A 23065-nucleotide genomic window follows, 5' to 3' on the forward strand; every position below is an offset into this window, starting at 1 on the left:
TTTACTACAGGTGGACTCCAATTAAGTTGTAGGAACATCTTAAGGATGATCATTGGAAACAGGATGCACCTGAGCTCAATTTTGAGCTTCATGGCAAAGTGTTAGGATCTGAGTTTGTTGTGGACCCCAGGTGGTAAGAGGAGCAGACACCTGAACAGATTTAAATTGAAAAGTGGGTTTTTTAATGGGTGAACTTGCAGACATGTACATGGATAAAATAAAGTCCAGAATATTAAGAGGATGGTGATTAGAAACTGTAGTGAAGTAAGAATAAATAATGTCCGGGTAGTGGCAGAACTAATAAATAGTCTTTGTAATCCAAAAGGACACTGCAAGGCTGCAGACAGGATAACAGTTACTGATTGATTCTGGTGAGATGAAATCCAGAGAGTTTATAGAGTAACATACCCGTAAGCCAAATGAGTATGTATATATATATATATATATATATATATATATCCCCAAGGGAGCGCTGGATTAATTAATAATAAATGTAATACATATATAACATTACATATAAATACATAAATTAAAATAGTGTAACTAATATCCTATATCAACATATTCTCATAGTGATATATCACTGATAACTGGCTAATTTTAGTCACTTGAAAAATGTCATTCAAAGGATCCTGTGGAAATCCACTAGTGGTATAGAAACTTTGGGCCTGATTCAGAGCCGGTCGCTATTTGCGCTCGCTCGTCCAGAAAATAGGGGTGGCTATTCAAATTAACCGTTCGCTGTTTGCGGTCTGTTCACGCCTCTAGGTCTGAACGAGTGAACAAAACTTGCGGTCGTTTTTTGGGAAACTACGCCCCCTGTCCGCTCGCATCCTACGTCATGTCCGCTATTTATTAGATTAATCGAGTACATCGAACAGGGTATGAGCTGCTCGCTATTCTTGTGGTTGGTTTTTGCTACCACAATTTTGCGAGCAGTTCTGGCTATAAAATAACCCAGTGACGTGGTCAATGACGCTGCTGTTTTAAATATGCACACCCATAAAACGCCCGTTTTGACCTTTAAGCACGCCTGGGATCGGATCTCCACTCCCTCAGTTTTCAAGCACCTTCCCCTGTTACCACCCACATACGCCTCATCTTGTCACTCAAATTAGCAGGCATTCGCTATTTTGCGAACAAATGATTTTCGACCGCACTGACTGGTTCGCGCATGCGTATAACGATCCGTACGCATGCGCAGTTGGGCAAACATCGCTCGGAGCGAACGAGCTGCCACTTACCACTTATTAGCAGAGCCAGTGTGTTAGTATGATTTGCATCCATATAGTCTTGTGTTAGTATGATTTGCATCCATATAGTCTCACCACTCTTAGGGAAATCCTGAGCAAAGGCAAAGTCCCAAGATAGTACCAGTGGTAGGGCAATCCTCTGTGAATTACGTTCCCCGTCTGATAATCAGAATCGCCGCTTGCCAATGTGATGACATCGGTGGCAGTGGGAGCAACACATCAGTGCCCAGATATGAGAAGTAGTCACGGCTCTTGCATAAAAAACGGAGGTTTTACATCCGTAGCACCACAATGTTAAGCAGATCCACTTGTCAAGCAGCCAGTATTAAGTCCACAAACTTGGACTTAATACTGGCTGCTTCACAAGTGGATCACAGAGGATTGCCCTACTACCGGTACTATCTTGGGACTTTGCCTTTGCTCAGGATTTCCCTAAGAGTGGTGAGACTATATGGATGCAAATCATACTAACACACTGGCTCTGCTAATCAAGTTTCTATACCACTAGTGGATTTCCACAGGCAGGGCTGCCATCAGAAATCGTGGGGCCCAGGACTCACAAAATAGGCAGGGCCCCCTCCCCATATTTCTGCTACTCCAGCCCCGCAGTGTCTCCCTAGCCAGCACCTTTCTGTCTCTATTCTACCCCCTACAGCCCACAGACATTTACCTTCTCATGGATCTTCTGGCTGTTCCTCTTGGCGCTGCAGCCAGATCCTCTGTCAGTGGTGGTGTCATGCGTGCATTGCCTCAATAAAAAAAAAAAATACTTTATTGTACCAGGCAGTTGCAATCCCCCCCCACATTTCACTCTCAGCGATCCCCCCATTTCCCTCTCTAAGAGATTCCCCCCGCATTCTCCACTGTCTGATTCACACCCCTCTACTTTCCCCTCTCTCTCTCAATGATCCCCTCCACATTCTCCCAGCGATCCCCACTACATTCCCCTCTCTCAGCGACCCACCACACACACACTCCTGTCTGTCAGTGAGCCCCCCCCACGTACACATTCCCCTCTGTCTGTCAGTGCCTCCCCCAGACATTCCCCTCTGTATCATATCCCCCCCACTGTCTCTCAGTGGTGCCCTCCACCTCCCCTCCCAAATTAACTTACCTTTGTCAGTGTCCTGAGAGGCCCTCCGGCTCACTGCCGTCTGTTGCAAGGGGCAGGAGTCAGACTTGCAGAGAGCACTGTAGTCCATGTGTGCAGACTGGCGAGTCACACTTCTCAGTCAGGAACATGCTGTCTGAGCTGTTCTGTCTGTCCTCATTGTCAGGTGGCTGGTCTGGGGGAGGGGCCAGCCACCAGGAAGTACAGGAAGGAAGCTATGATCATTCATCTCTGTCACTGACAGATGCCTGGTCCTGCGGTGTGGATCCTCAGTGATAAGGATCTGCTACGTGCCAGGGAATAACTGCAGGCCATTACTCCCATGGGGCACCTGCTGCACGACTTCCAGGTCCGTCCCTGTGCAGGCCCCCCTCTCTACCCAGACCTGGCACTCCAGACCCGGCAGTCCCCCCTGATGGCGGCCCTGTCCACAGGATACTTTGAATGACATTTTTCAAGCAACTAAAATTTGCCAGTTATCAGTGATATATCTCTATGAGAATATGTTGAATAGGGTATTTGTTGCACTGTATCTTTTATTTTCATTTTATTGATGTATTTATATGTAATGCTATATATGCATTACATTTATTATTAATTAATCCAGAGCTTCCTTGGGTATATATATATATATATATTATATTATATATATATATTTACTAATTTGGCTTATGTTGATCTTAATTGGGTAGTGTTTCCAGCCCTACTATTGGGAGCTGCTATATAGCTAACAATTGATTATTGTATTTTTTTGGCTGCGCCTAATTTTTATACAGCTGATGAATTGAATGGAGAGTTGTACTGAGATGGCTCAGTGTAGAATAAGAGAGCTAGGTAAATGGAGGCAGTGTAGGTACAGGGTTAACTGCACACTCAGGTCCTTTGGCAGGGAAAGGGTAGATAGAAGGTGTAGGATGGTTCCAGCAGGAGACTGGGAGCAGGCAGGGTGATGTAAGCCGCTGGGAAGCTGGGAGTCAGCAAAAGCAAGGGTGAGCAATGCATTCAAATAGACAGGTTTTCAGGAGCACAGGAACATATTGCACTGGCAACTATGAGAAGCTCTGAACTCCCTTAAGTACCCAGTGCAGAATCGTGATAGGTCAGAGAGCATGTGACACGCCCGGACAAGAGCAGTTTAGTCACATGACCAGAGGCAAGATGGCGGCACCCATACCAGAGCGGAATGGAAACACCACCAGGCCTACCCTGGCCAGATTGACACAGTGCCCGTGGAACACTTCGCACAGCCAACGCCGCCGCCAGAGACCAGCCCCTCCACCGGAAGGACCATGCCACAGCACCCTCACAGGAAATACCCGTCGTCCCCTATGCCGAGAAACCCTGGTCATGACATAAAGGCTGTGGATACTTAAGTACATGTGATTTCTTAGTGTTTTTTTTATATTAAATTTGCAAAAATCTAAAAAAAACTTTTTACACTTGTCATTATGGGGTATTATGTGTAGAAATTTGAGGACAAAAATGAATTTATTCCATTTTGGAATAAGGCTGTAATATAACAAAATGTGGAAAAAGTGAAGCGCATGTGAATACTATCCGGATGCAATGTACCTGTGCGCAAAACAAGGTCTCTTATTACAGATGGGCCTAGCTAGTTTGTTGCTAATAGCGCGACATTCAGGCTTCCAAGTTCTGAGTCGTGCCTTGGAATGTTGCGTGATGGTTGTACTTTGGCCCACCATAGAATTCTACAACATAAGACAATCCACGGCATGTAATACACTGCTGGGTGGTGAGTTCTCCACTGATGAAATTTGTACTGCTGAATGCCATACTGTAGAAGTGGATGGATAACCCTGACGAGCGGGCCAATTACATTCATGCAGTGTATTTGCATGTTGCATGTTCGCACAACCATCTTTTGAGTAATATTGCAGAAGCTCGTTGAACGGGATGCAAATCAGTACACATAGAGTACTGTACGATAGTGCTGTTGCCGTATTGTTATGACGGTATAACCGATCCATTAACGAGATGCACGCACAGCTTTCAATTTTTATTCACTAATGGTGGGGTTATGTGTTTACATGTACTAGTATAATATTTTGAAAGGAAGACACTTTTTAATTATTATTATCAATATTATTATGCTTCCCTCACTGTGCCCTCCCTAACGGCAGCAAGTGGGTGGAGTGCACAAGGATTCATTAGATGGATGTGAAATCCTTCTTGGCTAGTGGTTTTACATTGCCATGGTCCAGGGTTCAAATCTCACCACCCAATATTATTTCGTAATCATGATTACTTTATATGCATTCCTCTATATATTTTTTTTTATAAAGTACAGTGGTGAATCCATCCACAGTCACACTAATAAAGTTTCAGACGCAGCCACAGGTGTTGGGGCTCAAGGATTTAAATGCAACCTCAGTTTTCAATAAAACCACGTGATTTCCTGTTCAATAATGTTGCAGTAGTGTATTGAAGGCACTATATTGCTCCACAACTCACCCGCACCCTACAATGACACACCCATACAGGTATGGGGTGCAGGGGCTCGAGTGTCTGGTTTAAGAGGCACTCTCAGCGTCAGAGGCTTAGACGGGTCAGACGCAGCCACAGGTGTTGGGGTTCAGGGATTCAAACGCAATTGTCAATAAGACCACATGATTTCCTGTCAAATAATGTGCAGTAGCTCTGCAACTCAAGTGTCGTGTTTCAGGAGCTCAAAGAGGTCTCAGACGCACCAAAAGCATATTGGGATTCAGGGGCTCAGACAGGGGTCAAACGCACGCACAGCTTTCAATGAGATGAATTATCCCTAAACCTAACCCAAACCCTAAAAAAGGAAAACCCTAAAGAAAAATAATCATGTGTCGACCATTTTTTGTCGACCATTTTTCTGTCAACATTTTGACCAATCCATAACCGAATAAGATTTTTTTAGAAAATGTATCATGTGTCGACCATTTTTGTGTCTACGTTTTCACCAACCAAAGCAGCATATCTTTATTGGTCCCTAGTATACTTTCTATACTGCATAATATTTAGTAGATTATTCTACTGGCTGGAGAGAGATATCAAAAACTATCTGGAAGGAAGGGTCTCATGGATTAAGCATCATCTGTTGAGAAGGTGTGTTGAGATATTGCAACAGACCTAGGGCCTGATTTAGTAGTGCACGCTAGTGCACTACTGAATGCAGATTCATGATGGTCGGGAATCTATGCAGGAACCTGACCTGTACTGCGCATGTGCAGTATGGGTCCTGCGTGTTTGCACACAGACTGGCAGCACACTATCAGTGATTGACAGTCTGCTGTCATTTGTGGGCAGGGATGGGGGCGGCAACGGCCTCCGTTTCCCGAAATGGAGGCATAACACCGCCATGGGGAGAGGGAAGAGGCTTGGATCTCCGTCGGCTGACGGAGATTTCCTAGCCTCTTTCTCTCATCTGTTTTAGCAGATTATCCAATGCTGCATTGTACAACGCAGCTTGGATAAGTAATGTATGCAGGAGGCGTAATGCCTCCTGCTGCCTTACCACAATTGCAAGGACGGATTTGCAAAGCTGCTTGCATGGAGTTTTGCAATTCTGACCTAAGCTAAATCAGGCCTTGAGACTTAGGGCCTGATTCAGACCCGCTCGTATGCGCATAGTGTTCGCAATTGGGTCGATGGCCGGCCAGAGCGAACGTGTGATACCCCCAAACCTGCAGTGTTTTCTCCAGCATGGAAGGGGTTAATGGCCAGGAGTTGGGACCCTGCTGATCCCCTGGAGATGGTTCTGCCAGCCTTAAGGAGGTAAACTAGAGAGAGGCTGTTGGGGGTGGAGCTAGAGAAGCTCAGTGAGTTCTGCACAAGACTGAGAGAGGAGCGTGGCAGGAGCCATGGTGTGTGCTGGAGAGTGCTGTGACTGAGGGCACAGAGAGCAGGGATCAGCAGCTGATCGGGGTGACTGTGAGGAGAAGACCCCTCTCATGTAAGGCAGCAGGACAAGAGAAGCTGACAGGACACATAACTATTAAAGCTGCTGCAGCCCAAAGGAGAGGAGAGAGTGTGCATGCTGCAAAGACAAGTGCTGGCATCTGGACAGGTAGCCCAAGCATTACAGCACATGGCAAGTAAAAAGCACCACAGTAAAGACTGAGATCAGTCAGCACATAGCAGTCTGTGATCTCAGGGCATCCAGCTTACTGCTGTACAGTGAGAAAAGCCTGCAGCAGGATATACAGCAGTAGTGCATAACACAGAACTGTGCAGGATATACAGCAGTAGTGCATAACACAGAACAGGCAGAGACAGTGACACCATTTTGGATATCAGTAATACAGTTCAGTATCATCTATAAAGTTTGTGCAGCCCAGGGGGAAGATGTCTCTATATAGCTGTGAGACCTGTGGAGGTGAAGAAGCGAAATACAAGTGTCCTGGGTGTATGAAGTATTCCTGCAGCTTACCGTGCGTACAGAAGCACAAAGCGGACGTCGCCTGTAGCGGGCTCAGAGACAAGACGGCTTTTGTTCCTCTGAGCAAATTCAGTGACATAAACCTGCTGTGTGATATCCTGTATGTGTACCTTTTGCATTGCAACAATATTGCATGTTCTAATGTTCATTTAGAATTGTCCTAGTAGAATAGTGATTCAGAGTAATAAACCCCCATTTCTTTATATTGGTCTGGTTTCTGCGCTGGGTTCTGGGGGTTCTCCTGTCTCTCTGCTGTGATAGGAGGAGCCTGAAAGAGGAAACACGACATAGATCTGAAATTGCTGCCGTTCGGCTTCTCAAAGAAGAGAGAGAATTCCACGTTTTTTCACAAGAAAGAGCAGAAATTTTACTGGCACCTGAAGCTTCTATTTCCTCAGTGTCAGGCGGAATACACACAGAGAAGGGTCCCGGATGATAGGACACTTGGCGAGATCCTGAAAACATACATCCACCCGATGGAGTCTGATCCAACCGTCTGGCAGAGGCTGAGAGAGTACGTGAGAGCCCCATCTGATGTGAAGGTGTTTATGGTTTCAGCTGGTCAGGACAGGAGCTGTGAACTGGACTCCAGTAAAAGCCTTAGGGTAAATTTCAGAAACAAGACGATAATAGAGTACCCAACTCTGCGTGTGACAGTACAGGGTGTTACACACGCGCGAGCCCCGGAGCGAGTGAGAAAATTCACTCGCTCCGGGGCTCGCTACAAACGAGGCGGCTGTCGATGTTGATCGACAGCTCACCCCGTTTTGTTCCCGAAGGAACGCCTGCCGTTTGGGGGCGCCCTACTGACATAATGAGTGATGTCAGTAGTGAGCTTCCGGCTCTATTAGAGCCAGAAGCTCATTGGGGCTTGCGGCAGATGAGACCCTACCACAAGGGTCTCGTCACAAGCCCGATGGTCGGGACCATCACCTGGCCACTCGCTAAAGCTATGGGTGGTTACCCACAGCTTAGCGAGTGGCCAGAAGGCCGGTCCAAAAAATTAATAAAGTACGCCCTTCAGACCTTCGAGCGGGTCTGGATCAGGGCCTTAATGTAGTTTGAGTGATTACACCAGAGGGACAGCAGGTAGCGCTGTTACGAAGTTTTGGTATGTTATCACTCTTTATCTAGTTATGTACTCTGTTGTTATAGGAATGTTCTAGAACAGGCATGTCAAACATGTGGCCCAGCGGGCCACATGCAGCCCAAATAAACATATAATGCTGCCCGAGTGTGTGGACCCAAATACAAATATCATGCGGCCCAAACCCCTGCCGCGATTGGAGCTCACCTTTTGTACAGCAGTGTTTACTGTATTTAAAACTGGGAACGCTGGTCTGAAGCTATAAGAGACTAAAGAAGCCTCTGATCGCTGAGGCTAGCATTTCCAGTGATGCAGTTCGCGGGTGACCTCATGACGTCACTCTCGTCACCCGTGATGAGAAGAGCCTGCGCCTACTGGATCTAGTTAGATCAAGTCAGTGGCAGCGTCTACGTGGGAGCGGTGCCCAGCGGCCAGCGTGAAGAGAGGTAAGAGAGAGGTAAGTACTGCAGTAGGGCCTATTCTACACTTGGAGTAGGCACAGCATAAGGAGGACTACTAGGGGCATTACTGGGGGCACACCTTTTGGGGCACTACTGGGGCACTGCAAAATGGGCACTACATAAGGGGAACTACAAGGGACACAGCATAAGGGGCACTACTGGGGGCATTGCATAATGGGCACTACTGTGGGCACTGCATAATGGGCACTACTAGGGGCATTACTGGAGGTACTGCATAATGGACACTACTGAGGGCACTGCATAAGGGGCTCTAAAACGGGGCATTGCATCAGGGGCTCTTATACAAGAGGCATTGCATAATGGGCACAACTACAGTGGCATTGCATAAGGAGCTCTAATACAGGGACATTGCATAATGGGAACAACTACAGTGGCATTGCATAAGGAGCTCTAATACAGGGGCATTTCATAATGGGCTCTAATGCAGGTTGCATTGCATGATGGGCACAACTTCAGGGGGCATTGCATAAGGGGCTCTAATACAGAGGGGCATTGCATAAGGGGCACTGCGTTTGTTTTTATTAATAATAAACCTTTCAAAATTACATACAGCATAAGACTTTTTTTTTTGTCTTGCGACCCACACACTCTAAAGCTGGCCACACATCTAAAGATTATCTGTCCAACCAGCCAACTAGTTGATTGGTTGGAATGAAAATCTGGTAAGGAATGCAATCAGCAATTTGCTCCCAAACGCTGGAAAATTAACCAAAACTGTTGTTTGAACAAATAGTTTAGATCAAACATTTAACAAACTTGTCTGACCGATCATTTTCATCTGTTTTCTGACATTTAGGAGCAAAATGCTGATCATCATTTACTCCAATACGTTACCAGATTTTCATTCCAACCAATCAACAAGTTGGCTGGTTGGATGTAAGTTGGTCTAGTGTGTGGTCAGCTTTAGACCTTGAATATTCGGCCCAGTTGGTATTTTGAGTAATGCTGTTGTTCTTGTATACCTGTCATGTCTGTCTTTATGCTGTTAAGATTTTTTTTTAGAAAATGTATAATGACCATTTTTGTGTCAACGTTTTCACCAACCCCATAATCAACTAAAAATATATTTTTTTTTAATTTAAGTTTCCTCTTTAATAGCAGCATATCTTTATTGGTCCCTAATATACTTTCTATACTGCATAATATTTACTAGATTATTCTCTGTATTTAACATGAGTCAATTAAGTATTCTGTGTACTATATACTGGTTGCTAATATGCTCTCTGTATTTTATATTGGTCAATATAACGTCTTGTTTAAAACTTACTAGGTTTTATCTGTTTTCTATAAAGGACATTTCAATAATATTTTTATTACTTAGTGTGCTATCTGTATTGCACAGAGGCCCTGATTTAGAGCCGGACGCTCTGACAGAACGCTCGCTCTGAATCAGGGCCGTCCCTGCTCCTTTTTGGAGCGGCCTGGCTGCTCGCATAGCTGTGGGTGACCACCCACAGCTATAGCAAGCGGCCATGATGATGGTCGCAATGGTCAAGAACATCGGGTTTGCGACGAGACCCTGCGGTAGGGTCTCGCTGCCGCAAGCCCAGGAGTGCTTTTGGGTCTATCATCTAGAAGATATAAAGATATTGGGTCTTATATCTAGAAGATATAAAATGCATAGGGCTCTATTTACTACAATCCGCATATTGAATGCGGATTGTAGTGTGATATTACCGAGTGAATTCGCATTGCGAATTCAGGCAATATCACAGGGATTTACTATAAATCCCTTGCAGGGACAGAGCTTGCGATAAAGCTCTGTCCCTGCGGATCCCATCCGCACTCTAGTCGCGGTATTTTCGGAACAAATACCGCGACTAAGAGCCCGCGCATGCGCCGACCGACCACCGCTACTACCCCCCCACCGACGCTAAGCCCCGCCCCCGGCACTAAGCCCCGCCCCCCACGGTTGCAGACCTCCGCGACCCCCCCTCCCCCCCCCCCGCGACCCCCCCTCCCTTCATTACACTTACCTGCATCCTCCTGGCCTCCGGTGATCTTCTCCGGGCTTCCCGATCAGGTGATCTCCCATACTGCACTGGGACCCGATCACCTGATGACCGGGCCCCAGTGCACTGTGGGAGACCAGCTGACCGGAGAGGAGCCATCACCGGAGGCCCGATCACCGGTCCCTGGATTCAGGTAAGGAAAAAAAAAAAATGTTTAATTTTTTTTTCTTTTTTTTACAGTAATCAGCTTGCGGTCTACTTAGACCACATAGCTGATTACTGGTACCGGCTCCCGCCTCTGCTCTCTCCGTTAGAGCAGAGTGGGAGCCCGGTAACTGGGGGAGACCCTGGATAACGCCACCTCCAGGTGGCGTTATTATCACAGGGCTTCCCCCGGTATTTTTTTACAATTTATTTTTAGTAACTTGCACACAGATCACATTTCCCATTACAATTATGGGAAATGCGATCTGCTTTACTAAAAATAAGTGATACTGGGGGTTGGAGTAGAATTTTACTAATTCTACTCCAATTGCCCTGTAATAACTACAGGTGAAACTAAAATAATGTGAAAAGGGTGTGAAAACACCCTTTTTCACTTTATTTTAGTAAAAATAATGTTAATAAGTAGAGCCCAGAGTAGCTATACTTCTTTGCAGTTTACAAGACACATACAGTGCACTAATAAATGCCCTGGAAACAAGGCCTAAGCCAGAACTCACAATGGTTTTTGTATAAACAGACTCATGGGGGTATATTTACTAAAGTGTGGGTTTTCAAAAGTGGAGATGTTTCCTATAGCAACCAAAAAGATTATACATTTATCTAGTACTTTCTAGAAAATGGTAGCTAAAATCTGATTGGTTGCTATGGGCAACAACTCCACTTTTGAAAACGAGCACTTTAGTAAATATACCCCATAGATTAATATTAGTGCAGAAAAGAAATGACACAGGATAACATGGACAGTGACACAGTAAAAGCCCCTAAAGTTACAGATACCCAGTTGCATAGTAAGGAAACAAGAGCATGTTGGACATTTAACGAAAAGCTGCTCAATATGAAAAGTTGTACAGCAGAAACTATCTTTGAAAGTATCCAAGCAGTTAAAATTACACTCACAGACTTATGCACAAACAAGTGGAGTGGAACTTTTAAAGCAACAGCAACTCATTTGACCAATAGATGGTATATAGATTCAGGAGCAACAAGTCACATGGACATGTGAGATTTTTCTACTTCAGGGTCCATAGGGGTCCACAGGGTGACCTTGGGGTATAGCTGGATCCTGGATCCTCGGGCACCACGGAGTTAAAGCTTTTAGCTGCTCCCAGGATGCACTTGGGTCCAACCTCCCCTATACCCCGCCCCCGAGCCACAGGCACCTCAGTTTAAGATGGTGCCCGGCCGGAGTCGGGTCACCCTGCGGGGGGGGGCTGCAGGAGCAGCCCCCTAAAGCTTTTTATTTAACTAGGTTAAATTTATTTTTACATTAGTTTTTTTCTCCAGAGCGGCAGCGCTGGGCTGTCTGTAAGATGCCCACGCTGTCGCTCCTTCTCCCTGCTGGCGCCGCGACGCCAGCACTGAACTGGGGATCGCGGCGGGGGAAGCCAGAGTCTGTACTAGCCGGACTCTGGCTTCCCCCGGGACTGCTGCCGGAAGACGCCGGGGAGATCAGGTAAGCCGCGCACCGCTGATTAGCGGCGGTGCGTGGGTAATGCCTTTCATATGCAGTCCCATGCCCCCGGTCTAGGGGACAGACCGGGGGCGCTAGCGGTGGCGGCGGGCCCCCCCTCTATCGGAGGCATACCCCGCCAGACCACTAGACCACCAGGGTAAATTAAGCGGCAAGCGGGATGCCGCAACCTTGGGGGTTAAATATGCTAGCCAGGGGAGGAAGCCTTCCCTGTCTAGCGGCTCCTCCCCTCAGCTCAGCGCGCCTTTCAGCTCGGAGTCTGGCGTCGCTGAGCTGCAGCTACTCGGGCCACTCCTCCTCTGAGGTCTCCAGCGGCCATTTTCTTACTGGCAGCGTGGATACTCTCAGGGAGCACGCGGACCGGTCCCCCTGTGTACCTCTCCCCCGACAAGGACAGTGTACACAGCGCTATAGCCCTCCCAGACACTGAATCTGGGAGGTTGATTGTAGTGGAAAGGTGCAGTGAGTATATCTTCCTGCATGGTATGTGACTTTTGCTAGTGCTGCCTGTCTGTGTCTTTTTTCTACTTACTGTCAGCCTGTACCTATCCCTTTCCTTCTCCTACAAGCCCTACAGGTGTGCGGGGGAAGGGTGTTTCTACTGACCTCACCTATATAGATCACGTATTTGTGAGGTCCGTCACATACAGTTGTGTGCTACACGGTGCCATATTGTGGGCTGTTGTTCAGCACACTGGTGAGTGCGCACGTTTTCTTCCTAAGTCATGTCTGAGGAGGAGATTGAGCACTCCAGGGCTCCGGTATTGTTCTCCTGCAGGCGCTGTTCTGCAGGAGTGGATAGGGAGGATTTGTCACAGGACAGCCTGTGCGGACAGTGCCAGGCGGTCCCTGGTACGTCTAAACCTCCCATTTCACAGGAGCCACCATGGGCGATGTTTTCCCAGGTGCTGGTGTCCATCGCGGACCGTCTGTCGGTCCCGACTGCCGCCCCTACTAGGGCGTTGCCCCAGCCTGCCATCCCCCATTCCCCGGGTGTCCCACAATTATTGCAGACTCCCCCGGGGTCTCAGCCTGTTGGTCCCTATGCGGGGTTGCCAATGTATATTCAGTCCACCCCTGTGGCACAGCCGGCTGTGGTGCCGTTTCAGGCTCCTGTGACAGCTCCTCCACCCTGGGTGGATGCGCTTTCCCACACTGTCCAAGATTTGGCGGCAGCATCTTCGGCTTTTCAGTCGATGTTGCGCAGTGACGTGCCCTCCAGGGCATCTAAACGCTCAGTCATGGCACAGGCTGCGCATCTTTCGGATTCTGAGGGGTTCTCGGATGATGGTGAGGTACAGGATGACTCAGCCTCAGATGCCTCAGTCCAGGAGGTAGACACTAAGTCTTCCATCAATGTGCGAGCTCTGGTTAAGGCGGTGCGGGCTATTCTTCTGATTGAGGATGAGGCACCCGCTCCCAAGTCAAGGTATCCTAGTTTTAAAAAAGCTAAGGTTACTTCTACAGCGTTCCCCTTGTCTGATCAGTTGACTGATCACATGGCGGTGGCCTGGCAGACGCCCAGTAAGCGTTTCCTGCCACAGAAACGCTTGGCGTCCAATTATCCATTCCCGGAAGCGCATTGTAAGAAATGGGAAACTCCGCCTGCAGTCGATTCCCATGTAACACGCCTCATCAGGAGTGCTACTTTGCCATTGCCGTCTATATCCTCGCTGAAGGATCCTACGGACAGGAAGGTGGAGACTTGTCTAAAGTCTATTTATTCTCTCTCAGGGGCTGTAGCCCGGCCGTCCATGGCCATCTCCTGGGTGGCCAAGGCCATTGAGGGGTGGGCCAACGCCTTGGAGGACACGTTTACGGATGAATCTCCGGACGTCCAGAGGGCATTGTTAGGACAGATGAGAGATGCCGCCTCCTACATTGGAGAAGCATCTTTGGATGCTAGCCTGTTGACCTCTAGGGTTTCGGCGGCAGCAGTGTCTGCTCGTAGATCCTTGTGGTTGCGGTCTTGGAGAGCAGACGCGGATTCAAAGAAAGGCTTGGAGGCCTTACCTTTTAATGGGGAATTACTATTTGGTCCGGACCTGGACAAAATAGTAGATACCCTGGCAAAATCCAAGTCAGCCTTCCTCCCTTCAGCTACTACACCTGCTAAGGTCCGGAGCTCGGCGTTTCGTTCCTTTCGGGTTCAGGGCAAGGCAAAGGGTCAGTCCTTCCCGAGGCAGTCCGCACCCAAGACCGCCTCAAAGCCAAAGAAGCAAGCCTGGAGTGCTAAGCGCCCTTCTTCCAAGCCAGAAGATAAGCCTTCTGCGTGATGGGATGGGCCTCCCTCTGGGGGACCCCAGAGTGGGAGGCAGACTTCTTCAATTCGCCCAGTGCTGGCACAATACCACCACGGATGCCTGGGTGCGAGAAGTGGTCTCCCAGGGGTACGCCCTGTCTTTTCGGCACAGGCCGCCTTGCCAGTTTTTTTGCACAAGTCCTTCTCAGGACAAAACCAAGGCCTTGCAGGTTCAGGAAGCCATAGAGGCCTTGCTGACGGCGGGGGTCATTATACCCGTACCACAGTCTCAACGTGGGATGGGGTATTACTCTACGCTGTTTCTGGTGCAGAAACCCAATGGCTCTCATCGCCCCATCCTCAATTTGAAGTCCCTGAACAGGTTTCTCAGGGTTCCCAAATTCAGGATGGAAACTTTGCGTTCCATCATACTGGCGCTGGAACCGGGGGATTATATGGTCTCCCTGGATATCCAGGACACCTACCTCCATGTGCCTATAGCAACATCGCACCAACGGTTTCTGCGGTTTGCTATTCTCCACAACCACTACCAATTCAGGGCTCTACCCTTTGGTCTCTCCACGGCACCAAGGGTATTTACCAAGGTGATGGCGGTCATGGCGGCTCACCTTCGGAGCCAGGGGATACGGTTGCTACCGTATCTAGACGACCTCCTCTTGCTGGCAAGCTCCCCGGAGGTACTGATCCAGCATCTCCACCTGACGGTCGCTTGTCTACAGGCGCACGGCTGGTTGATCAACTGGAAGAAATCCTCCCTCATCCCATCACAACGGATGGTTCATTTGGGGGCCCTGCTGGACTCTCGTCAGCAACGGATTTTTCTGACTCCAGAGAAGGTCTCCTCCTTACAGCTGCGGATTCACAGTTGTCTGAGCAGTGGCAGAGTGTCGGTGCACTCAGCGATGAGAGTTTTGGGGTCCATGGTGTCGGCATTCGACATGGTGGAGTTTGCCCAGTTCCATTCCAGGCCCCTGCAGGGGCTGATTCTTTCAGAATGGAACGGATTGCCACACAGGATCCGCTCTCAGATGCTGGAGTTGTCCTCGGAGGTGCGTCTGTCCCTAGCCTGGTGGCTGCAGACAGCGCATCTCCTGGAGGGGCGGCCCTTTTGGATCCCGGAATGGGTTCTGCTCACGACAGATGCCAGTCTCCGGGGTTGGGGGGCGGTGACAGGCTCCTTGTCACTTCAGGGTCGTTGGTCGGCGGAGGAAGCGATTCTTCCCATCAACATCCTGGAACTGCGGGCAGTATACAGAGCCCTGCAGTCGTCCGGCACCGCTCTTCACGGAAGGGCCGTTCAGGTGCAGTCAGACAACGCCACCACGGTGGCGTACATCAATCACCAGGGAGGGACTCGCAGTCGAGCTGCGATGTCGGAGGTGTCCCGCGTCCTGGCTTGGGCGGAGCGCTATCTTCCAACTCTCTCGGCAGTTTTCATCCCAGGAGTCCTCAATTGGGAGGCAGACTTCCTCAGCCATTACGATGTGCATCCCGGGGAATGGTCGCTTCATCCAGAGGTATTCCAACTACTCGTGGACAAGTGGGGGCTGCCAGAGCTGGACCTGATGGCGTCCCGTTACAATCACAAGCTGCCTGTGTACGGGTCAAGGACAAGGGACGCAGGCGCAAGTCTGATAGACGCGTTGTCGGTGAAATGGCTGTTTCAACTGGCTTACTTGTTCCCTCCGATATCTCTGCTGCCTCGGGTCCTGCGCAAGTTCAAACAGGACGGAGGCACACTGATCCTGGTGGCCCCAGCGTGGCCCAGAAGGCCGTGGTACTCCGATCTGCGGAGCCTGTCCATCGACGCTCCGTACCTCCTACCTCAACGGCGGGACCTGTTGTCTCAGGGGCCCTGTCTTCACCCGGATCTGGGTCGACTATCTTTGACGGTGTGGCTCTTGAGACAGCCGTCCTGAGGTCTCGGGGCTTTTCTAGCTCCGTTATTACCACCATGCTGAGGGCGCGCAAGCCTGCTTCCGCGAGGATCTATCACAGAGTGTGGCACACTTACTTTCAGTGGTGCAAGGCCAGAAACTATGATCCCCAGGTGTTCCGAGTTTCGCGTATTCTGGCTTTCCTTCAGTCCGGTTTGGATTTAGGATTACGTCTTTCTTCACTGAAGGTACACGTGTCTGGTCTGTCGGTGTGGTTCCAGCGCAGGATCGCTGCTATGCCGGACGTACACACCTTTTTCCAGGGTGTTTTGAGAATCCAGCCTCCCTTTGTGCCACCTGTGGCCCCGTGGGATTTGGCGGTGGTTCTTAGGGCCTTACAGGGTCCTCCTTTTGAGCCCTTGGAGTCAGTGGAGCTCAAGTGGCTAACTTTTAAAACTGTTTTCCTCTTGGCAATTGCTTCTGCCAGGAGGGTTTCAGATTTGGGGGCGCTTTCTTGTCGTCCCCCTTTTCTGATTTTTCATCAGGACAGAGCGGTGCTTCGCACTTGTCCTGATTTCCTGCCTAAGGTGGTTTCCAGGTTCCACATTAATCAGGAAATTGTTGTACCAGCCTTTCAGTCACCTGATCTTTCGGCTGGGGAGACTTCCTTAGACGTTGTAAGGGCACTCCAGGTTTATGTGGACCGGACTAGTTCTGTGAGGAAGTCGGATTCTTTGTTTATCCTCTTTGGTTTTCACAAGAGGGGTTGGCCTGCCAACAAACAGACTCTAGCCCGTTTGCTTCGTTCTGTTATTATTGAGGCTTATATGCAGGAGGGTTTACCTGTTCCAGCCTCTGTTAAGGCTCATTCCACTCGGTCCGTGGGCCCTTCTTGGGCTGCTAGCCGTGGCGCCTCTGCTGTTCAACTCTGTAAGGCGGCCACCTGGTCTTCCATTCAGACCTTTTTGAGGTTCTATGCGTTTGACACCTTTGCCTCTCAGGATGCATCCTTTGGGCGCCGGGTTCTCCTATCAGCACAGGAGCGTCCCCGCCCTTAGTTGGACTGCTTTGGGACATCCCCAAGGTCACCCTGTGGACCCCTATGGACCCTGAAGTAGAAAACAAGAGATATGGTAAGAACTTACCTTTGTTATCTCTGTTTCTACGAAGTCCATAGGGTCCACAGGGCACCCGCCCTGACGCACCTGGCTTCATATGGGCTCTGTGACTGGTCACCGGTTTTCCGTCTCCCATTTCTGTGAGTATGGTTCTTGTGTGTTCCAGTCTTCCTTCTCTCTGTTTCGTCTCCTCCTCCGGCCTGGGCTGCTTACCAACTGAGGTGCCTGTGGCTCGGGGGCGGGGTATAGGGGAGGTTGGACCCAAGTGCATCCTGGGAGCAGCTAAAAGCTTTAACTCCGTGGTGCCCGAGGATCCAGGATCCAGCTATACCCCAAGGTCACCCTGTGGACCCTATGGACTTCGTAGAAACAGAGATAACAAAGGTAAGTTCTTACCATATCTCTTGTTTTTTTCACTGAGCTTGACATGACTCATAAACATGCAATATGTTTCGCAGATGGCACCATTATCACTGCAGAAGGTATAGGGCAAGTAAAAGATGTATTATATGTTCCCAGTTTGGAAGGTGGACTATTGTCTGTAAGGTGCTTAGCGGCTAAAGGACTTACTATCAAATTCCAAGAAAACATGTGCTTTATCTAGAATGGAAGAAAAGTATTAGCCATAGCCAAAGCAGAACACCTGTATCCAGGGCCGGCTCTAGGGGTGTTCGACCAGTGCGGTCCAACAGGGGTGCCACCCATAGAGGGCGCACCCCTCCCCAACATCCCGATTCAGCGATACAGTACTGTCCCGCTGTTGCACCCATTGGCCCAAGTGGCCCGTGGGTAGTGAAATCGGGAGGTTGGGGACCCCCACCGCCGCAGCTGTGTGGAGGTGCCGGACCCCTGGAGTGTGAATGTAAGCAGCGCGCATGCGCGCAGCATCCATTTACAGATGGGAGAGGGCTGGGGGAATCCCAACCAGTGACGGAGGGCTGGGCTTTACCCCCAGCCTGATGTTATTTGGAGGCGTGCCATGTGAGCACGCCTCCAAATAACGTCACATAGGGGGCATGGCCTATGGTAATGAAGCCACACCCCCAATTCCGGTCGCGCCACACGCGATAGCAGGGCACAGTGTACCTGGCTGGCACAGGGTGCTGAAACCCCTGGAGTCGGCCCTACCTGTATCATATCGATACTGCAACACAACAGGTGAGACTAAGAACACACAGGCACATTGACTGTATTCATGTGTAGCACAGACTTGGACACAGGCACCAAAACCGCATTAAAGAACTGCAAAAGAGACCTAACAAAGGATCTCACAGTATCAGACTGTTCAACAACCATGAGGAGTGAATGCTATATAAAAGCAAAAGCCAAAAGAATGACAGTCCCAAAACAAAGTGAGAGCAGAGCATTGAGACCACTTGGTCTCATTCACAGCGATGTGTGTGGCCCAATGAAAGTGCGCACACCTGTAAGAGATATATAGTGACTTTTACTGACGACTACTCCAGATACAATCACTTACCTAATTCAAAGCAAAGATAAAGTACTGGACAAGTTACTGGATTATGTAACAATGACTAGACATAAATTTCAAAGAAATCCATTTGCATTCCGTAGCGACAATGGAGGTGAATTAACTAGACACAAAGTAGAACACTTCCTAAGACAACTCGGCACAGAGCACAGTATCCTACTCACCAAACCAGAATGGGGTATCCGAAAGAAAGAAAGAAAGAAAGAACAGAACTCTGACTGAAATGGTCAGATGCATGTTAACAGATTCAGGACTATCTGAAAAATATTGTGGTGATGCCGCTATGACAGCCACTTATTTACAGAACAGGCTATTCTCAAGAACAATGGAAAAAACTCTGTATGAATTATGGCATGGCAAGAAACCCAGTATGAAACATATTAGAGTTTTGGGATGTAAAGCATTTGTCTACAATAACGCAGTAAGACACCGTAAACTGCAGAACTGGACAGTCGATTGGAAATGTTCCAAAGGATACATAATCCTAAATCCAAAAACAGAATAAGTAACGATAAGCAATAGTGTGACATTTGTTGAGGAACTGAGAAATAAAATTATGATTTCAGCAGATCTGGATAAAAAAGAGAATACTAACTCCAAAGGCACCAGCAAGACAGCCACGGATCAAGAGATGGAAATCTGCTACAAAACAGATACCAAAGATAGACAGGAGTGCACGGCAGGTGAAGTAAGGCGCTTAACCAGAGAAAACAAAGGTTAAGCATCTGTGCGCCTCTCATATATGCTAAAACAGTCAAGATGCGTGAACCAATGTCCTGGGAGGAAGTATCTGACTTGCCAGAAGGGGATGCTGACAGATGGATAGAGGCAGGAAAGGAAGGGATGAGGTCCATGCATGACGACCAGACATGGACACTGGCTGGGCTGCAAGCAGGAAGAGATACCACTGGCTGGAAAGAGATATCAGAAACTATCTAGAAGGAAGGATCTCGTGGATTTGACTTCACCTGTTGAAAAGTTGTGATGAGATATTGCAACAGACTGAGGGCCTGATTCAGCAGTGCATGCTAGTTATGTACCCAGTTGTTATAGAAAAGTTCTAGAAGATGCTGAAGAAATGCTGGTGTTCATGTATACCTGTCACGTCTGTGTGTATGCTGTTAAACCAAACAAATAGAAAGGGGCGTGTCCTGTCCCCCAGCACACACACAATTGTACCTGCAACAATACTTGAAAACTATATGGTAATAGAAATTCAGAGATATTGGTTGCATGCATTTGCAAATACATGCTAAGCCACCAGGCCAACTTCACAGCTTCTCTGATACTGGTGATCTCTACACTGCATGATAACAGTACCATGTAATTGTCTATTGTACGGAATCATACAGACACATACAGAAATACATCCAAATTGAGAGCCATTTTACCTGGGAGTCACCCCTGGGTCCTCCAATTAGCACTACAAGAGCCAGCATGCCCTCCAAATGCTGGTTCCATCTATGCCTCTCAAAACAGCAAACATAACAAAGTGGAAGCTGCTCAAATTAATTTGGCAATACTCTTCAGGTGCATGAAAGGGAGGGGTCATTCTAAACAAAAAAATGTTTGCTGTTAAACCAAACTAGTTTATTTTATAAATAGTTTTACCACAAATAGTTTCCCAGTGTGTGTCTATGAAAGAAATATTTGACCTGGTAACTACATACTAACACCTCTGCTTACAATAGAATGTGCTCTACATTAAATACTAAATAGGTTGGCAGGCTTCTAGCTCTTAGCAATAAACATTTTCCATACATTTTATTGGCTATTAAACCACACCCACATCTATGTGGATTTTGTCATGCCAATGTTTCAGTTTGCTGCTATAAGAGTCTGACCCATATGCTCGTATTTTCCCCCAAGCCAAAAGTTGTGAGCCAGTGCTTACCTGGGGATGAATGAACTCTTCAAACCTGTTCCACTAAACATTTGCATCTTCTCTATTTGTCCACAAAATTAAGTAGACAACAATATTTGTGTTTTACAGTATTACCCCAATAATAGCACAAAGCAGAATTAATTGATTATAATAATTCTAGCACTATTCATTTCAGGGATGTGCAGTCAGGGTAGGCAGGGGAGGCAGAGCCAAAAGAGTAGAAAGTGAGGAGGGTCCGCTGCTAGGGGGAGATCTGTGTGTGTGTGGGGGAAATATTTTGTACTAGGGGGATCTTCTGTGTTAGTGGGAGATATGTGTGAAGGGGATCTGTGCTACGGGGAATCTAAGTGCGAGGGAGGAAATCTGTGCAAGTGGGGCAGGTTCATATATGTGTGCATAAATCTGGCTCTGATACTAGCCAGTGCCTCCCCATTCACTATCCTCACTGCACATCCCTGATTCTTTTCACAAAAAGTGAATTTACCAAAATATTACAGAGTTATGCAGAATGGGGAAGCAAAATCAGAACTTGAATATTGTTTTGCTGGTAATTCACTACTCTTTAAAATTCTACTGTGAAACTCGATTAATGCAAAATGTTGCCATGATCTTCTTCACCTTAAGCTGTGTACTCACTTAGCTGACCCAACAGCCAACCAGTCGTCCTGCTGACTGAGCGGACAATTTTGTAAGCTATACACACCAATTGGCAGCTCGATTTGTCTGGCTAGACATCATAATTGGGTGGGCATTTAAATATTGCTCGCCCAGTTGTGATGTCAGTATCGGCGGTTCCTGTGAACAGTGTACGGGTCGACTTGCCATACTATCCCTATGGGACACTCATGAATTACACTGGTTCTGTGGCTGATTAAAACCAGGTGATATGCAGGCTTGTAGTCATCCAGCCACAAAACCTGTGTAATTCATGGGTGTCCTGGTTTAAAGGGATAGTACAGTATGGTAAGCCTACCCGTACACACAGGAAGATGTACTGATATATCTGCAAATATCGCATGTGTACTCAGCATTAGTCATCCCACTCAGACCATACCTGAAAACAATAATAGAAATGGCCTGATACCTATTTTCTTGAAATAGATCAGTGGTTCTCAACTCGGTCCCCAGGATCCCACACAGGTCACATTTTCCAGGTCTCCTAACAGGTGCACAGGTGCATTAAATTGTCACGAACACATTTTAAAATATCCATAGGTGTAGCTAATTAGTTGTGATTCTGTGAGTAGACCTAGAAAACATGCACTGTTTGGGGTCTTGAGGACCGAGTTTGAAAACCTACGGAATAGACAATACTTGACTTTTATTACTAGTACCCATTGGAGTAGTGGTGTAAAACAACCAAATAAACGACATTCAGCTAAATGCTAAAAGGTTTACTTCACCTGAAAGAGAATGTGCGTACTTAAAACAATTGTGCAATCATTAACAGTTGTAATTAAATACAGTTGTCCAGCTTCTCATATTAACATTTTCATTCTAATTTCTTAAACACTGGGATGTGCAGATCTTCAATCATTTGATTATTGTGATGTTTATGTGCTAAAAACATCTCGCTTAGGGAATAAATCAAAGGTGGCTAAATTAGGCATGGGTCATCGTTAGCTGGATATTATCCATAATGTTATTTATGAAGACAAATTAATACAGTTATAATGAATGCAAAACAGATGCTCCATTAGTTCTGTCTTTCAACTTCTAACAAATACATGCTTTTCAAATGTAAATCTGTCTGTTTGTGATGATGAAATGTCTTAAACAAATACTTACAATTATGTTAAAGAGTCAGGCGCACTATTTAACAAAAAAAGGAAGAAAAAAAAATCAGCCCTTGCCAATGTTCCTGCTATTACAATCTGCTAGAGAGTGATTCTCAAACTCTATTTCACAGTTCTCCAGATAAAAGTAGCTATTGATTTATCATGGCTATTGATTTTCTTAAATGATTAGGTTAACTCATAAAACATGTGATTCTTAATGAATTCTTTACTCAGCAAACATTCCATGTCTTTTGGCTGTGAAATACGCTAGCATTATCTTACAGATAAAGCGTTTTATGGCAGTTGGTCCTAGTGGTTGATTTTGATATACATAATTTTAGCATATACTGCTGCTTAATGGCAGATCAAGCCCTCAGACCATGTGCTGCTTCTGCAGCATCTGTTTCTTTGTCTGTCCTTACTGTACATGATGTTATCAATGTGGTTTAATATTGTACTGTTCATAAGCATTGTGTTTAAACAATCCCCTTTCTGGTTACTTATTCTTCCTATGCAACTCAGGGGTCTATTCATTATGCTAATTATCGCACCTGCTTGAAATAGAGTTCACATAGACTCACAAATCCCCAGCGTCCAGCAGAAGGAGACGTTCAGGGGCGGAGAGATCCGAGAGGTGCGCGG

General features: G+C 47.3%; 1 pseudogene; it reads left to right on the forward strand.

The window, feature by feature from the left end:
* Positions 1-1544: 1544 nt before the first annotated feature.
* Positions 1545-22743, forward strand: LOC148543007 (box C/D snoRNA protein 1-like; annotated as a pseudogene).
* The last annotated feature ends 322 nt before the right edge of the window (positions 22744-23065 follow it).

Source organism: Taudactylus pleione, unplaced genomic scaffold, assembly GCF_031769625.1.
Source record: "Taudactylus pleione unplaced genomic scaffold, aTauple2 ptg000007l, whole genome shotgun sequence".
In the NCBI taxonomy this organism is placed as follows: Eukaryota; Metazoa; Chordata; class Amphibia; order Anura; family Myobatrachidae; genus Taudactylus; species Taudactylus pleione.